We start from the raw sequence: 19831 nt of genomic DNA on the forward strand, positions 1-19831 counted from the left end.
GACCCTCCAGGGTCACAGCAGCTGATTTTGGGGGTTTGAACCTCTTCAGCAGCTCCGTCACGACACACTCCTGCTGAGCTGCGTGATCTGTTCCAGTTCTGTCTTCGTGTTGTGAGTTTCTTTCTCACAGCCTTTATTCTAACTCTCAGAGACGATGTCTGAGATCTGATCTGTCAAATCATCAGTTTACAGTCTGAACTTTGACCTCTGTGCTTACTGTAGTTGTGGACTGTGCAAAGAGGGATTACTTACTTTCAGTTTGGCCTCCAAATAAAGTGATTTAGATCATGTGAAGTATTCAGATCCTTTACTTGAGTAAAAGTAGAAACTATGGTCCAAAAACAAGAACGCAGCAGCATCCAACAGGTGGAGAAGTTACAACTCAGAGGACCCCTAAAGCAGTGATCAGCGGGACAAAATGGCTGCCAGTTCACAATCAGAATCACAATCAGAAATACTTTATTGATGCCGGGGGGAATTATACAGTACTGGTGCCCCCATTCAAGAGTAGAAAGTAGCATACATTTAGAAGTAAGAGTATGTCCAAAAATAAGAAATAAAAAAAATAAAAGTAAAAAATATATACAATAACAAGGTATATATATGTATGTATATATATGTATGTATAGTTTACGCAGTGTAACCACATAGATGTAATGATTCATTCTTAATCATTAATCTAATAATGAATAATCATTTTTAAATCACTGTAAAAGCTGTAACTCCAGTCCTGAGCTGTGTGAGCAACCATCCTGTCCTCTGCTGTCCTCCTGTCCTCCTCTTTCTGTCTCTCTTCTCTCCCCTTTTCTTCCTCCTTCACGTCCTCATCTCCTGCAGCGTGGACACTTTTCAGGTCAGACCTCGTTTACCTGCAGCTCTGATTAACCTTTCAGCTTCTTTAGTGACTTTTAGCTGCAGCGTGAACAGGAAGTGCTGCTGAGACACACACACACACACACACACACACACACACACACACACACACACACACACACACACACCTCCTTCCCGGATGACCCTGGTTTGTCTCAGCTGGACCTCGACGCTTTAAGGGGCATAAATCTGTCTCTATCACACACACACTGAGGGCCACCCAGCCCTCTGCAGGTCACTGCACAGTGTGTGTGTGTGTGTGTGTGTGTGTGTGTGTGTGTATGTGTGTGTGTGTGTGTGGTGTCATGATGTATTTGGAGCCCATTTCATTTGATTCCAGTTTCACTTTTAGATGGTGGACCATGAATGAGTCTTTCTGTGTCTGGGTGAAGCTGCGACAGCTGAATGACTGAGGACCGACCACCTAACGCTTCCTGCTGTCCGTGTTGCAGACGGTCTTCCGGGGGGGTGAAAGGGTTTGCAGGGCTGTGCAGGTGGAGGTGTCACGCTGGCTGATGTGGGTTAGTGTTGGTTTGACGCATTTCTTTCATCTGTCAACTTTTCAACATGACAAAAATAAAATATAAAAAGGCTCAACAGGAACATCACCTGCAAATCAGTGACATGTTATTCGTCCATCTCTCTCCTCTCTGAACTCCCCACCCTCCTCCTCCTCCTCCTCCTCCTCTCTCCCTTCATCCCTCCCTCCCTACATCCGTCTAGGAGCCGACCTTTGACCCCGCCCATCGTGGGAACTTCTTCAGGAGGACGAGTTGGCGTGACGACCGCGAGGACATTACCACGGTGATGATGAGTCTAACAGAACCCCAACACCTGTCTGACCCCCCCACCACCACCCGACAACACACACACACACACACACTAGAATGACGGCGTTGCTTCCTGAACTTTTCACAATAAAATCCTACAGATGGAACTTCTACCGTTTGAAACAAGCATGAAAAGTGATATTTGATTTAAAGCTTTACACAACAAACAGTGATGAATCTCAGCTGTTCTACGTCCGTCTGCTCGGACAGAAACAAGAGTCTTCATGATCCTTCAACTGTCTCTCTTCTTTTAAAATAAAGGAACGAGCAGGATACATACACACACATATATATATATATATATACATGTACTGTATACATGTATATATTTTAGAAATTGTTTGTCCCAGTGTGGTTACTGTATGTGATGTTTTTTTTTGTTTTATGTGAGCTCACCAAACCAAATGTGTACCAACGTATTATTGAATACTGAAGTATTGAATCTTGAATATTGAGAAATGCCCCCAAAATGCCAAATATGGTCACCAACGTCCCTTTGAAAGTCCTACTAGCCTTAATGTAGAGTCAGGAAAGTGAGGCATGTGGACAACTGAGGTTATCTTGTTGAGTTTGAATTAAATGAATTAAATGTTTACTTCTTCTGCTGAAGCTTAACCTGAACAGAGTGAGGTAAATAATAAGGTTTGTGTCTCTCTGTGAGACTCTGTAACCTGACTCTATCACTCAGGGAGGAGATGACGAGAAGAATTTACAACCTGCAATAAATCACACACTGTGGGAACTGAGAGAGAGACAGGCAGAGAGACAGGCAGAGACGATGCTCTGTGAGCAGCGTCAGAACAAAGATCACTGAAGGACGTTGAGACTTTAATTAATAACCGCTGATTTCTCTGATAAACCAATAACCTTCATCATCATTTTGCTGGATGTTCCTAATGTGATGTTTGTGCATGAACGACAGTAATGAAGCTTTAAATCTGCAGAAACATCTCACACAGCTGATTGGTCAGCGATCAGTCAGATCAATCAGTCAGATCAATCAGTCAGATCAATCAGTCGGATCAATAATCAGCTGCGAGGTGAGAATCTGATTTATGGATGTTGTTTGTTTATCGTTTGGTGAGGAATGCCATGGGAACACAGCCGGAGACAGCTGTTTCACACTACCTGCCCGTCTCACTCTCTGTCCCTCATTCATTCACAAGCTGTCTCACTGCCTGTCTCACTCTCTGTCCTTCATGCACGCGCTGTCTCACTGCCCGTCTCACTCTCTGTCCCTCATTCATTCACAAGCTGTCTCACTGCCTGTCTCACTCTCTGTCCTTCATGCACGCGCTGTCTCACTGCCCGTCTCACTCTCTGTCCCTCATTCATTCACAAGCTGTCTCACTGCCTGTCTCCCTCTCTGTCCTTCATGCACACGCTGTCTCACTGCCTGTCTGTCTGTCCTTCATGCACGCACTGTCTCACTGCCCGTCTCACTCTCTGTCTCTCATTCATTCACACGCTGTCTCACTGCCTGTCTCACTCTCTGTCCTTCATGCACACGCTGTCTCACTGCCTGTCTGTCTGTCCTTCATGACACGCTGTCTCACTGCCTGTCTGTCTGTCCTTCATGCACACGCTGTCTCACTGCCTATCTCACTCTCTGTCCTTCATGCACACGCTGTCTCACTGCCTGTCTGTCTGTCCTTCATGCACACGCTGTCTCACTGCCTGTCTCCCTCTCTGTCGTTCATGCACACGCTGTCTCACTGCCCATCTCACTCTCTGTCTCTCATTCATTCACACGCTGTCTCACTGCCTGTCTCCCTCTCTGTCCTTCATGCACACGCTGTCTCACTGCCTGTCTCCCTCTCTGTCCTTCATGCACACGCTGTCTCACTGCCCGTCTCCCTCTCTGTCCTTCATGCACACGCTGTCTCACTGCCTGTCTCCCTCTCTGTCCTTCATGCACACGCTGTCTCACTGCCCGTCTCGCTCTCTCTTTCAGCCTTCATCAGTCTGTTAATAGAGGACGTCAGCGCTGTTTGTTCATATTTTAAATGTTGCCGTGAACTGTACGTTCCCAGGAATGTGAGCTCAGCAGAACGGCTGCCAGAGGAAGTCGCTCCTCCCTCCTCAGATAACCTCTCACCTGCTCTCCACCGACCGTCATCACATTTGAACAAACAGTCAGTGGCCGACACGTTCAGACGATGAATTGTGAAATATGGCAAAGGTGTCGACTGGGGGAGAATCCAAAGGAAGTTTGTGTGGATGGAATCAGATAAGACGATGAAGTCAAATACACACACGTTCTGCTTCACATAGATTATAGCAGAAATGTCAAAAACTCAGACATTTTGCAGTTTGGCATCTTATTGAACGCATGTTGTGCAAAATCGTACAACATGAAGAGTTCTCTTGTGCAGAAAGAGAAAAAACAAAACAAAAAGATGATTCTTACCATGATTATCTTACTGTGAATGTTACGGTAAATTAATGACAAACGCTATTATTACTATTAAAAGAGTTCTCCTGATTAATCATCACACTCCTGTAACTGATGACTAAGACGTCATCTGTTTCATTCCACACATTCTTCTTCCTCGTCAAAACCTGACGCCTACATTACCCACGATGCAACTGGACCGTTGCCCGTCCGGTTCAGCAGAGCTGCAGACGTGCGGTCCGCTCACTTCTTTCTAACTTGTAGTCCTCTGGTACTTTGGGAACGTACAGCCTCGATTAGCCTATTTTTAGAAACGTAAAGCCTCATTAGTCAAACTGCGATCAGTTAACGGTCTTTTGTCCTGATTGACAGGCGAGCTGCGAACACAATGGCCGAGGCTCTGTGAGAAAAGAGGAAGAGGAAGAGGAGTGTTGTTGAGTCCAGGGCTGATAAAGATCTGCTGCCACCAATCAAGGGCTTTTCCCAGGAGGAGAGCCGGGGCACCGTGTGTGTGTGTGTGTGTGTGTGTTTAAGTTCCTCTTGCTGTGTAAAGTGTGTGTGTGATGCATTATGAGTGTGTACAGTGAATTCCTCTTTTGTTTCCCCCTTTCAGTCTCTCTCTGTGTCTAGCTTAGTTATGTCTTAATGTATGTGTGTGTGAATTACATCACACAGTATTAGTTTCAGTGGAGACAGTGTGTTCTTCACAGTCGCCCTTTAATAGTTTCAAATAAAACCAAACTCTGAGTGTCTCCGAGCGCTCGTTCCTCTGTCCTCCAACACTGACACTCACTGCATGTTTTTATTCAGATACGAGCAGTTCTTAAAGCAAAGATAAGGAACTAGACTGCATCTACATTATGTTCCTGTCGCACTTTAAATCTTACAGGTCCAACATCTGTTAATGCTCCTGTGTGTTGAAGAGTCTCAGGTCAGATTTGACAGATCAGGAAGTCTCAGAAAAAGTCCAAACCACACAAACTGTTTTCTTTTCCAGGCAGGAAGCAGGGATTTCCCAGTCTCTACTTGCATTTGAATGCAGCACCAGCTTTGAAACCTGATTGGCGGCAGTGATTGGCTGCCTGCGGTCAGGTGTGATGTCAGGTGTTGCAGGGTCAGCTGATCCAGTGGAGCCCTTTGCTTGTTCAACATCCAGCTGAATGAAATGGTGGTGTTGGCTGCACAGGTGAGAATGAAGCACCTGAAGCTTGATGCTGTTTGTCCTGCTGAAGCACGACTTCAGTCAGAGTCACATGTCATTTAGTCAAGAGACGCAAAACACTCTGGCCGCTACAGTAAACATAGAACTACACCAAACTACATTCAAATTACACCACAATTTACACTAGAGTGACAGACCCTCAACACGTTGCATCATTTTAATAATGCTGATTTTAGAAAGGAGAAACACGTGTTGCCTTCATGGGTGTGTTTAGTATTCACTGTTTGAACTTGTAGTTCAATACGAGCTGTCTGTAGTCTGATGACTGAGCTTTGAGTTTAAAGGTAAACACTTAGTTTAGTGAGTTACTTCGGCTCTTTGCTTTAAGAACTTTGTACAGCAATAAAAAGATCTAACTTAAATATCTTCTGTCCACCAGGTCTGAGCTCGGTCCAGCCGGTCGGTGAAGACGGAGTCCTGCGCCATCTTCGGTTTTACCCGACGTTGTTAAGATGGTCTGAGAAGATCTCCTCACATCCGGTGAGTTTGTATTTTCAACAAAGTCTCTCTTCTGTAACACCTTTTAATCAGGACCATGATATTATATTAGATATTAGTATTATAGTTGTGAATACAAATATGGATTCATCCGCCGCTGAAGATAGTCCCCAACAAATGCACTATTTCCTCCTGTTTGTCTGATGGAAACTAAAGTGAGCAGCCTAAAAAATGAAACTATATTTGTGAGGTGTTTTTAAAGATTCTCATCCTCAGTAGGAACCAATGGAAGTCAGAAAGTACTGACCGTCTGTGATACGTTTAAACTTGTCTGTCTTCTAAAAAACATATTTTAATGTCAAACACTGGATTACTATCTCCATCTGGAGGAGTGTTAAACTGTGTGAACGTTCAGGACTCGTTCTGTAACGTCCGACATGTTGTGTTTATATAAATATATTCGAATGTTTTCAATGAACCAGAATAAAGCAGAGGTGTTCAGTACGAACAAATCTTTAACGCTCGCCGTATATATGTATATCTTCATGTATATATCTCCATCTTGTAGAAACTGTGATGGACATTTTTCACCATTTTCGGGCATTTCATAACAAACTATGAATCAAAACAACTGCAGACGAACAGGAAGTCAAGAAATCATGTCGTGAAGCACATTGTTTATTCTTGGCTTCTATTATTTATTTACCCTCTTTCACGTTGAATTGATGAGGGTGTTAGAAGCTCCATCAAATAACACAGCCGTCGTGTTTCAGTCAGGAGGACCTCAGGCCTTGTCGACCTGTTGTGACACATTTGGTCCAGAAACAGGGACTTTGGAGATTCCAGCTCCAGATTTAGGACTGAGACTTCCTCTTCTGTGCGCCGGTCATTGCTTACAGACTCTGATTTGAAAGCAGATTAAATAAAAGCGAATAAAAAGCTAATCTCTAGGGTTCCGAGATTGATAAAAAGCTGAATGGTCATTGGCTGATAGCCGACGGGTTCTGAGGTTGCATTTCGGCCAACGCATTCTGCCTGTTTTGCTCTCAACACAGACTTTTTACCTGCATGCAACCAAAGCCCGTTCAAACAGTACTGGTCAATACTACTCGGACCACACGGACCCGGAACACTTCAGGTACCAAAACCTTGTCCACAGATCCTGCATTCCTACGCGGGTATCTGAGATTAGAGTGTTAATCTGCCTCGTTGGTCGCAGCTATGAAGCGTGCAGTGGTGTGCTGCAGCAGCTTTAACAGCCTCTTTGTTAATCAAAGTCATCTGTGTTTTCAGAGGTGACATCATGGAAGTTTACTGCTGCTATTAGAGCTACATACAGTTAGCATGTGTACATTTATTAAGGGAGGGAACAGTGTGGGTGTGTGGGAACCTTGTTTATGTGAATTTCTGTACATCAACAGTTACCTGCCAGATGTGCCGTGTTTCCCTCCCTCTGTACGAGATGCTTTTACATCTCAGGATCTCACAGAATTAAAACTTGGATCGCTCTCAAACAGAACTGGTTCGTACGGCGTGTTGTACCCAATCTAAAGTGTTTATTGTCGTCCGAACACTCGGAGGCGGGGGGAGGACATTCACAGTGCTGCACCCAGTTGTTTATGTGAAAGTGACAGAATTATGTTGCACAATGTGGTGTGGGGGGAGGAGGTTTGTGAAGCTATTGGACCTTTTTGTAATTCAGTTCTGAAGACGCGTCCTGGAAGTTCATAGTGACGTGTTAGACTTCTGAGGGATGGACTGTCTGACACCACAGCTTTATGTTGGTGTCACCAACCGACAAGCTTGTGTTAAATTACACAAGTGTTTGACCTTTCGTACAGGTTCAGGTCGCTGCAGTTCAAAGTGCGTGACGAAGATGAACCAGTAAAGCGCGGAGGATGCTAACAGGCAAACATGCACAGTGCAGGTTGCATTTGCACGTGTCTTTTACATTTGTACTCAATCTAAGTTTACATGGTTTTTCTTTTCCATTACCAACCTGCCCCCCCCCCCCCGACAGGACTTGGATCTACCAATGACCTTGCATGTCTGCACAGCATGCTGTTGTTTTTACAGCGTCTTCGGAGAAGTACGACTCCAGCAGAGGACAGTAGAAACATAAACTCCAAATTGTAAAACAGTTTACAATGGCCTAATTATTATTGTGGTTACACACGTTCCTTCAATAAACTCCACGAGGGGACAATATAATCTTTATAAAGTCACACTGTGGCTGACCCATAGTGAAAATGATGGTGATATAGTTGATAGTGTGTGTGTGTGTGTGTGTGTGTAGTCATCACAGATTATTGGAAAACTGAACCAAGAAAAAGCTTGTTGTTCATCTAAATCCAGTCAACGTGTTTGCAGTCTGTATGTCAGAAGGGTTTCCCCTCTGCACTGAGGTTTAAAGAGGAGCTGTTCTGTTCATGTCCAGCTCACATCCACTCTGACATATGAGGTATGGACGTTTGCCCCCCCCCCACACACACACACAACTAATGTACTGAAATACTCGGGGATGGCTCGGGTGGACAGACTGTGTCTGCGTGTTTGGATGCTAATAGAAGACTTGTGAGGCGATTGGCTCATTAAAGTATTTATAGAAGTAAATGTATAAGTATTTAGCAAGCAAGTAATACTATTCGATCCTGGCAGTTAGTAAATATTTAAAAGCAGAGAAGGTGAGCGCTTTGGTCAGACCTGATTCACACAGTCGAGACCTGGAACATACTGAACTCCACAAAGTCTCAGTACAAAAGACTTGTTTGTTCATTTTTTGCCAGCAATAGTTTAGTTGCTTTTCTTGTTGTTACCTCATTAAATGTCACTAGCCGGCGGAGATGGAGGACAGATGTGTCCCACAGCTGAAATAAAACAACTCTGCCCCCCCAGTATTCAGCGTTAAACAACAGAACAGCTGCACATGAAAGCACTCACCAAAGTTTGGGGTTTCCTTTGTGGTAAACGCTGTCTTTCTGTTCCGATCACAGGGGTCTGTTCGAAGAAGCAGCTCCACTGAGCAAAACCCAGAGCTGATGACCTGTTCCTGGTTTTACTCAACAGAGTCATCGAGGTGAACCTGCGTCTTGGACTAGTCTTGGACTAACATGTGTTCAGACTGTTGGTCAGGAGGCAGGGCTGCAGCACTACGCAGTCTCGGTCTGGTGAGTGTTTTGACTCAGACTTTACTTGCTGGCTGCTCTGCTGTCAGCTCCCCTCAGAGACTCAACATTATTTTATTTTAGTGCACATTAATGGATATTATTATGGATAATAAAGTCTTAACATTAACACATGCTGGAACAAAGCTCCTGTTCCTCAAACATCTGGACGAACTGCCCGTCCTCAGAAGACCTGAAACATTCAACCGATTCCTGCTGTGTTGTTCCATCATCTCATTGGTTTATGGAGATTAAAAATGATTCCCATTTGAATCAAAATGTTGTTACATAGACGACGTGCTGAGTCAGCACTGGCACTGGGTCATGTGTACGCAACTGAAGTGCTTCAAAACTAATGTGGAAAACACTGACCGCGGACAGTAAATAGAGGTTACACACAAAACCACGTGTGGTAAACCTTCCTGCTAACTGGAAACCAGAGATACCTGACTGAAAAATCACAGAAAAGTCTTTTCTGTGATTGGTGTGTGTGTTTGTTCCTGTCCCGTTGGTTTCTTCACTGTCTGATTCCTTCCTGAGAACCGAGTGGTGAAAGAGTGGCTGATGGGAACAAAGCCCGGGCTGTGTATGTGTGTGCATGCTGACACCTCCTGCCTCTTTGCATTAGTTTGAACGTGTCGTCATACAGTCTGCATTTGTACTGCAGGTGTTACCCAATCATGTGTTTCTTCACAATTGAATAGTTTGAGCCAGTGTTGTGTCATTGTGTTACATGGGGCACTTCCTCAGGGTTTCAAGGAATAGTTCAACATTTTGGGAAATAAACCGCTAGCCTGGCTCTGTCCAAAGGTTCTTATGTTCCTGAAACATCATCTGTCAATACAGATATTTACTGTGGGCGGTCATTTTAACCCATCTTAGACTCAAGCCTGTTGATGAACTCTAGACCTAAACTGGATTATAACTCATTTGAAAGCCTCGTTCTGAGTCTCTCACTCCCAACCTGGAAAACACTGAAGCCAGTCTTATTCGTTATAGTCTATCGCGCTCCAGGTCCATACTCTGAATTCTTATCTGAACTCTCAGAGTTTTTATCAGGTTTAGTCCTTAAAACAGACAAAGTCATTATCGTAGGGGATTTTAATATTCATGTGGACGTTGATAAGGATAGCCTTGGTACTGCATTTATCTCATTATTGGATTCAATCGGCTTCTGTCAGAGGGTACAGAAACCCACTCACTGTTTTAATCACACCCTCCACCTGGTTCTGACATATGGACTTGAAACTGATCTAACTGTCTTTCCACAGAATCCTTTGTTATCGGACCATTATTTAATAACTTTTGAATTCCTATTACTGGACTACACGCCATTAGGCAAAAAAGTCTACACCAGATATCTATCTGATAGTGCTGCAGCTAAATTTAAGGAAGTGATTCCATCGGCATTAAATTCAATGCCACGTCTCAATACAACTGAGGACTCCTATGCTAACCTTCGTCCCTCTCAAATGGACGATCTTGTTGACAGTGCTGCAGGCTCAATGCGATTGACACTTGACTCTATTGCCCCTCTTAAAAAGAAGATAATAAAACAAAGAAAGTCGGCTCCATGGTATAACACCCAAACCTGCAAATGAAAGCAAACAGTGCAGAAACTTGAAAGGAAACTTGGCTCCACCAAACTGGAGGAATCACGTTTAATTTGGCAAGATAGTCTTAGAACTTATAGGAGGCCCTCTGTAAAGCCAGAGCAGCCTATTACTCAACATTAATAGAAGAGAACAAGAACAACCCCAGGTTTCTCTTCAGCACTGTAGCCAGGCTGACAGAGAGTCACAGCTCTATGGAGCCATGTATTCCTATAACCCTCAGCAGTAATGACTTCATGAGCTTCTTTAATGATAAAATTCTAACTATTAGAGACAGAATTGATCACCTCCTGTCTTCAGGTGGTATCTTACCTTCAAACACAGGACTCTCAGAAACAGCTGTAAAACCTGATGTATATTTAGATTGCTTTTCTCCCATTGACCTTCACCAAATTACTAAAACTATCTCTTCATCTAAGCCATCAACTTGTCTCTTAGACCCCATCCCAACCTGGCTGCTCAAAGAGGTTTTACCTTTAGTCAGCACTTCTTTACTAGACATGATCAATCTGTCTTTATTAACAGGCTACGTACCACAGTCCTTTAAAGTAGCTGTAATTAAACCTCTTCTTAAAAAGCCCACTCTTGATCCAGAGGTTTTAGCCAACTATAGACCTACTGTATATCTAACCTTCCCTTTCTCTCCAAGATTCTTGAGAAAGCAGTCGCCAACCAGCTGTGTGACTTTCTACATGACAATAGGTTGCTTGAGGACTTTCAGTCAGGTTTCAGAGCTCATCATAGCACAGAGACAGCACTGGTGAAAGTTACAGATGACCTTCTAACTGCATCAGACAAAGGACTTGTCTCTGTACTTGTTTTGTAAGATCTTAGTGCTGCAATCGACACCATTGACCATCATATCCTATTACAGAGACTGGAACATTTAATTGGCATCAAAGGAACCACACTAAGTTGGTTTAAGTCGTATTTGTCAGATCGATCTCAGTTTGTTAACGATGAATCCTCCATGTACGCCAAAGTCAGTCATGGAGTTCCACAAGGTTCTGTGCTTGGACCAATACTATTCACCTAATATATGCTTCCTTTAGGGGATATTATTAGAAAACACTCCATACATTTTCATTGCTATGCGGATGATACCCAGCTATATTTATCGATCAAGCCAGAAGAACCTCATCAGTTAGCCAAGCTCCAAGCATGCCTTAAGGACATAAAGACCTGGATGACCTGTAATTATCTGATGTTGAACTCAGACAAGACAGAAGTTATTGTTCTCGGCCCTGAACACCTCAGAAACACAGTATCTAAGGATATTGTTACCCTAGATGGCATTGTCCTGGCCTCCAGCGCCACCGTGAGGAATCTCGGAGTTGTCTTTGATCAGGACATGTCCTTTAACTCCCACGTAAAACAAACTTCAAGGACTGCCTTCTTTCACCTCCGTAACATTGAAACATCAGGAAGATCCTGTCTCAAACTCATGCAGAAAAATTAGTCCATGCATTTGTTACATCTCGGCTGGATTATTGCAATTCCTTATCATCAGGCTGTCCCAATAAGTCCCTGAGGACTCTCCAGCTGATCCAGAATGCTGCAGCACGTGTACTGACAGGAACCAGGAAAAGAGATCATATTTCTCCTGTATTAGCTTCTCTGCACTGGCTCCCTGTAAAATCCAGAACAGAGTTTAAAATCCTTCTCCTGACCTACAAAGCTCTTACTGGTCAGGCACCATCATACCTTAAAGAGCTCATAGTACCCTATTACCCCACTAGAGCACTGCGCTCCCAGAATGCAGGGTTGCTTGTGGTTCCTAGAGTCTCCAAAAGCAGAACAGGAGCCAGAGCCTTCAGCTATCAAGCTCCTCTCCTGTGGAACCAGGTCCCAGTTTGGGTCCAGGAGGCAGACACACTCTCTACTTTTAAGAGTAGGCTCAAAACTTTGCTTTCTGATCAGGCTTATAGTTAAGGGCTGGCTCAGGCCTGCCTGGACCAGCCCCCTAGTTATGCTGCTATAGGCCTAGACTGCTGGGGGACTTCCCATGATGCACTGAGCTTTCCTCCTCTTCATCTTTGCACATTCATCACAGTCCAATGCATGTTACTAACTTTATATCTTCCTGGAGTTTCTTTGTGCTGGACTCCCGTTGAAGGAAACATACGGTCGACTGTCCCAGTGTGAGTAGAAACATCTTGAAACAACATTTTGAAAAATGTACTGACTGTAACATCACATCCTGTCGTCCATCTGTCACATCGACTTCGCTGCCTCCCGTTTTAGTCGTGGACCGATTTGCTTCAGTCGAACATTCGTTGGCATCTAACTTCATGTGATACAGCTCTGCTCGCTCCCGGCTGTATTCACATTGCCTCTTTTTGAGACTACTGGCCGACGCCCCACCTCTCCCACTTCCTGTCCCCCGCGATATCCTCTGTCGTAATGAAGCCTTCCAGTTGGTTATAACTGGAACAAAACACATTTCAACACATGGCGGCAATAAAATATATGTTTCCAGTTTTGATGTCATCTGTTTTCATACGTCACATTGTTTCGAGCGTCATGTGATCTCCTGTGCTGCAGTGGTGTCATGTCACTGTACCGCTGTGGGTTTAGTGGCCTATTGTCCAACAATGTTGTTGGAGTGAAACATTTATAATGATGATAAACACACACACACAAAGAGGCCGGGTGGTCATTAAGTCTGAAGTCAGGGAAGTGTTGTCAGTGAAGGATGTGAGGACGGTGAGTGAAGGCAGTCATTTCATTGGAAGAGGCGATCAATACTGATGACAACATCTCTCCTCACAGCAGGAAGACAAAGATGCAGAGTTCTTCTTCAAAACACTCGCAGCTCCGTCTGAACCTGTTCGAGCTGTGACGAAGGTCGGCTCAGACGCTTCACCTGACGATGCTTTGTGTTTACAGGACGAAGCCGCTCAGCAGCAGACAGACTCAGAGCTGCTGAACATGGTGCAGCGTTTAGCAGCTAAAGAGACCAGAAACAGAGCTAACAGAGACAAAATACTGGACTTCATCCATCAGGTGACACAAGCAGGACTGCTGGATGAAAAAGCAGTTAGCTTAAAAGGTATTAAAAGGCTCATTGAGGTGTTTTAATAGTTTTTTATGGCGCAGAGGAAGAAGATATACCAGGCTGTGATACACACACGCAGGACTTCAGTGTTCAGCATTCTTTCCACTTTCTTTTCCTCCGAATCTTTAACCAGGACAACTTCTGATCTTTTTATGTGAGTAAACATTTTCCACAGAAAAATACCTTTGACGCTGTTTATCATTTTTTTCCAGAATAAAATGGGATCATGTGTTTGTCAGGAAGCGAAGCAGATTGTTGTAAACTGTTGTGAATGCTCTCGAGGGCTGTTTACTCCGTTCCTCTGAAGCTGACTTTGTGTTACAGACCCTCTTCGAACATGCAGCACTGTGTGTTGTGTGTCACCGTCACATTAACAGCTGCAGTGGACTGAGAGGATCGTTCTCCAGGTTTAGAGAACATTGTCTAAACGCTCTGCTGTGAACGCTGAAGTCGACTTCTTGAAAAGTGATCACATCTTCTTGAGGTCAAATAATTGTCCTATTGTGCTCCTCTGTGTGACCTCCATTAACTGTTGGACTCTGTTTCCCCACCAGGTTTCATTTCTGTGAAGGTCCATTAAACTCATTTAGACACTGAAACTTCAAACCAGAAAACTGACCCAGAGGTTTTTACATTCTGCTGCAGTGCATCAGTTTGATGTTGGCACAGTTACAGACCAACTCTGGAATAATTGCTTATCAGTGCTACAACGGCCCAAAACATTTCCATCAGGAGAAACGTGCTGCAGAAACGAAACAAGTCAGAAACACACAAACCCCGATCCAGCAACAGATCTACTTAGCGAATGTCAACGCAGCGGGGGCTAACGCAGCGGGGGCTAACGCAGCGGGGCTAGCAGGATGCGAAAGCTAGCATGCTGATGATTTTTGGATGTTTAAACGCTGTCGCTCTCCTAAGTCTTCTCTGTTTATTTCACCATGTGTCCTAAAGGCCTCTAGCTTGTTGAGAAGGATTATTACATTTCTTCTCCCTCCATTTCGGTGACCTCTGACCTCACATCCTGTTTGTGTGTCGGATTATTGTGAAACAACATAACTCAGCGTTTGTGTGACAGGAGGAATGAAGAAGACACTTTACAAAGTGACCTTTTAGTTTCAAACCTTTGGAATTACGTCCACCTCTCCTGCCCCCCCTTACTGTAATACACTAAAGTAAACATCTGTTTCCCAACTCAGTTTGGCAAGACTGTAACAGACAAATGGGTCAACATGAAGAGTGGGAGTGAATAATAGTGAATAATAGTGATTACATGATAGCTTTGATCAAACGAAGGACAAGGCAAAGAAATGTGGTGGAACTAATTCAAACATCGATGTGGGAGAGAAGTTGGGAAGAGGAGGATGAGTAATGAGATTACTTTTCTGATTGAGTGGGCTCATTACAACACTGTGGGGGTAATGAGGGACTTAAAAAAAGGGTAACGTTTCAAATATCCCGACCTGTCCTTAATTTAGACATGTGGGACCAACATGTCTGGATCTGACGTCTCAGATTCCTTTGGATTGCGATATGATTATGGACTTACTTACAAACTCCCACCAGAGTGAGACGTCTGTGACGCAGAAGCAATAATCAGTTCAACCCACAGAGAGTCGACCTTACATCGTCTTGTAAAACCTGCTTAGTGTATTTGGGGTATGGGATGAGGAAGCTGATCTCCTCAGGTAGATCTCTCTGTCATGTGTCTGTGTAACCGGCTCTCTGCAGACAGGTAAAGGTAAGGTGACAGGTGGCAGCTGGGAAAAAGGAAAGTAAATGACAGAGTGATGATTCCAAATGTCATGCTGTGAGGAGGAGTTGTGCTTTTTCTGTCTGCCGGTCCTCTCACTGCCCGTCAGTTTGTTCTGACAATGAAACAAAAAGCGATGTGGTTCGGTTAACAATAAACTCCCAAAGTAATGTCGAGGGTAGAGGGAGAAATGTGCTAAAAGACTTGCTGCATGTACAGAATCCACAGATTTAGAGTAACGTGAGTAGCCTGGTGACTTCAGTGCATGTAAAGGAGTGAAACTGCTGGTCTTGATGCATCCCGTATTATACACATCTAAACGGGAACACCTGAAAATACATATTGAATGAGCCCAAACATAACTTTCATTTTGTGCCACTTTTATTCCTTCACAAAACCTCCACGTGGTCCTTTTGTGGCTTCCCCAGGGGTCTATTCTGGGTCCCCTTTTGTTTACTGTATACATGCTACCCCTGGGGCAGATCAGCTGGTACCACTGACGGGTCCTTTTATTATGTCTGTTAGGCCTCGCTGACAAGAATTTCAGTTTTTAAGAACTGAAAGACCGAAGAGTTCTCCCTTCTGGAGCAGCACAAGCAGCATGAACTCTCTGGTCGAGGCTGGCTGCTTTATGATGTTGATGTTGAAATAGAGGCAGTTACCTTTTGATGCTTTGTCACCAAGATCAGTTGTTTCTTCTGCAGATTTTGAAAAGGTTCTCCATGTTTTTATCTCCTCCAGACTCTCTTATCAGTTGCATCATTTTACTGGCAACCTGACAGAGTCCTCGTACATCTGTCTGTAACTGTAGGTTTGACAGAAATAAATTCACTGTTGATTTTAGGCCAGCTGCTGTGTGAAGGAGTTGAGACGAGGTGCAGATAGCTGAGGATGTTGTGACTGTTCTGATTTGACTTGTGTTTCATGCGGATACCCACCTCGTAGATTTATAGACTGCTGATGTCTTTACCATGTGTTCTTCCTGTTATGTCTGCCCACACACACACACACACACACACACACACACACACACACACTCTGTATTGAGTCTTTCCGGCAGTAGTTTTGTCAGTAGGAGGTGATAATCTGATCCTGTGCAGTTTAGAGTTTCCTCTGACTTCCTACTTTGTGTTTTGAGGTCAGTTGAATTGAAACTCTGAAGTTTGTGAATCAGGATCTTCTGATTCAGAGAACCATAAATCTGCAGATTGCGTGTGTTTTATTTAATATGTACAATGATGATAGAAATAAATAATGGAAACTGTTGACGAAGCTGTTTATATGACTGCTTTTAACTATTGTGTCTCATGTCGTATCGTAAAACGTGGCCCAGCAGCGTTTCCTCTGTTGTGCGCTGCAAGAATAAATCATGAAACGACACTTTTGCTGAAAAGAAAGTTCATGACAGGCAGGATTAAAGAGCTGCTGTAATCAGACGTTTCCCTCATAAACAGGAAGTTAGAGCTGACCAGTCTGTTGTGTAGAGGTGTGTGTGTGTGTGTGTGTGTCTCTCTGATCAGATTCATCATCATGTGTCCTGCTGCCTTCAGATGAGTCGACGGAGAAGCTTCTCGTACGATACGAAGCTGCTGAGTCAGAGCGTGAGATTTGTGTGAGTTATATAAATAAAACTGACTCCAACAGAGTCGGAGATAAATGCAGACTCATGGTCCTGCTTAAACCACATTCAAACTCTGAAGACGATCTAAACGCAGCTCCTGGCTCGAGATGATGAATTCAAATGTTCATTTCAGGCATGACTCTGTTATTGTAGTAATTAGTTCGCTGTTGTTGACGGCGGCAAACTGACACCTGGAGCAGACGTCTGTTCTGACACATTTACCACCAAAATCCCAACAATTCACTTTGCGCCGTCTCATTTGAATGAACCTCCCACCTGTTGGAGACTAGGTAGCCTCGAGGCCACGCCTCCTGCAGTTGCTGCATTTTGTAAATGTGCTGCGAGAGAGGCTTCTAGCAGAGTTGGAGGGGGTAGTTACCTTTAAGCTACGACTAGCTGCTGCTTTCAGTAACAGTGCAGTGTTGTAGCTTAACTTCAGATGTTTTAAAGTAGCTTTAAACACTGAAACGTCTTTACTGGATACATACATAGTAAGATTAAATAAAATACTGTATATATGCATGATGGAAGAGCAGGGAACCGCTTGTTGTTAATATATAAAAAGACACGATGGTGCGGCTGAGACTTGGCTGCTCTTATTGTTCCTGGACGCTTGGTGTTCAGGACACTCCAGGTCTTCGGTGTGTCTTATGTCCTAAATGTCAGTAAGAGTGTTTTATAGCGACACAGGAGGAGGTGATGATTGGACATGGTCACGCTGCTCAGCACAGCAGCTTCCTCTGCAGGAAGACTGAAGTAATGTGACTCACCTGTTCACCTGTCCGTCAAACCGCCAGCCGCTCATAGAGACGCACTGAGACGCGTTCAGGAACATCAGGAACATCATCTGCCGCTCGCTGTCACGTCTCCGTCTGTCTCCACAGGAAGGTCAAAGGTCAGAGTCCAGTCGCGTTCAAGTCGTGTTCATGCAAAGACCAATGGTTTCCAAAGCAGCGGAGCACTGACTCCAGGTCAGCTGTGTCTGGTCCTCCTGCTTAATTTAACATTATTTAACACTTCCACCAACATGTTGCCGTGGGACACGTGCAACATAATACTTAGATTAGTTTTTATTGGTGAGATTTGAGCCGAGGTGACCACAACACGCCATACACAGATCATTTTCTGAGAATATAAAGTCTGACCAGCCGTCCTGCAAAGCAACAAGACATTCAGCAGATGGTTGATAAACTGCAGCTGAACTGCTGCCAGTGACTCAGCCTGAAACTGTTTCTCTCTTCCAGCTCCAAGGAAGAGCTGGAAGGAGGACGAGGTACTCACACAAACAATACATTTCCTCTTGCCATGTTTTTGCGTCCAATCAAGGCAGTGCCAAGAAATGATGAGCAGCCAATCAGGAGGCGGTAAACACGCTGAGAGAAATGGTAAACAAAGCAACAGAAACTGGAGGAAGTGAGGAAAGACTCTAATGAGCTGACAAAACAACGGCAGAGGGATTCAGAAGCGTTTCTCCTGTCGCTCTGCCTGGTGTCGGTCGGAGGTGTTCAGCAGGTAGTTCGTCTTCAGCCGAGGGCGGCCAGGTCGTGTCTAAATGATCCGACTCCTCGTGTTTCTATAAAAAGCTGCTCCAGGGAAAACATCCATTTCCTGTCAGCTCATATCCTCTTCCTGCCGGTGAGAGGTCGCGTCCTGTTGTCTCGAAGGTCAGCTGATCTGCACCCGACACTCCGCTGCTGCATCGAAATGCAGTCGTTTGCCAGTTTGACCGGGAGGCGATGCGGACCCACAAAGACCACGTGTACTCGATTCACCCACAGTGGTCTTTATAAGAGGATCACGTGCCGTCCGCTGCTGCACACGTTGTTCTAGACAAATGAAATAATAAAACACTGACAGTTGGCTGATCTCACTATAGTTTTTTAAAACATATAATACAGTAAAAGATTCAGCTCTACATCCCGTCATCTGGGGGAGTGAAATCAGGTTTGTGCACACGTCTGGATGCATGTTTCTGTCTCTGTGAACCCTTACAGAGTATTCTGCATCTGGCCCCTGGACCTGACCCCTGGACCTGACCCCTGGACCTGACCCCTGGAGTCTGGACTACAGGAGAGGGGTGTTAAGACTATTTTGGCAAAATCCAGAGGGCGGCCCGTCGGTTGTCGGTCTTCAGTAATGCTTTGAGTTATGAGTGCGTGACTCATTCTGTTTTTCACGTTAACAACATAACGTGAATGATGAATGTCGTGTTTTACAACATGAACTCTCTCATCAGCCGGCGTCCAGCGGAGGTCGTGTTGCGTCAGCTGAAGTTCCTGTCTAATGATCCGCGTGTCGGTCCTGCTGCTGCTTCTGAGAGTCTGGAAGTGACCCAAGTAAACCTGCAGTGTGTTCAGGTGCTGCGTGTCTCATCACGCCTCAGCTCCTCTCAGCTATGTGGCCCTGCAGGCCTCCACCTGAGCCCTGCTGCAGCTCCGACACAGGGATCAGGGACGACTGCAGACCTGCAGATCTGCAGATTGTGTTTCCTGATGCTCAGCTTTTGTTTTCAAGAACACGTTTTAAAGTTGTGCCCGCTGGCTACAACAGTGATTTGAAAGGTTTCATCCAGGAATGATGATTTAATCACCAGGTGAGTTATTAGTAATGACATCGGGGAACTTACAGCAGCATAAAGAACAAGATGTTCAGTGGATATTGATTATTTTGCTGGTGATTTGAGGGATGTAAACACGACTGTCACATAAGTGGTATTGATATGATACTGTACTGTCTTCATGGGAAACGCAATGTGGGATTTTTTACAGAGGAGCTTCACATTTCAACACACTTAATATTTAGCGTCAAAGTATTTACACATAATACTACACTGAAATGTGTTATTTGTGTCTTGAATATAATTTACT

Source organism: Enoplosus armatus, chromosome 5 (assembly GCF_043641665.1).
Source record: "Enoplosus armatus isolate fEnoArm2 chromosome 5, fEnoArm2.hap1, whole genome shotgun sequence".
Taxonomy (NCBI): domain Eukaryota; kingdom Metazoa; phylum Chordata; class Actinopteri; order Centrarchiformes; family Enoplosidae; genus Enoplosus; species Enoplosus armatus.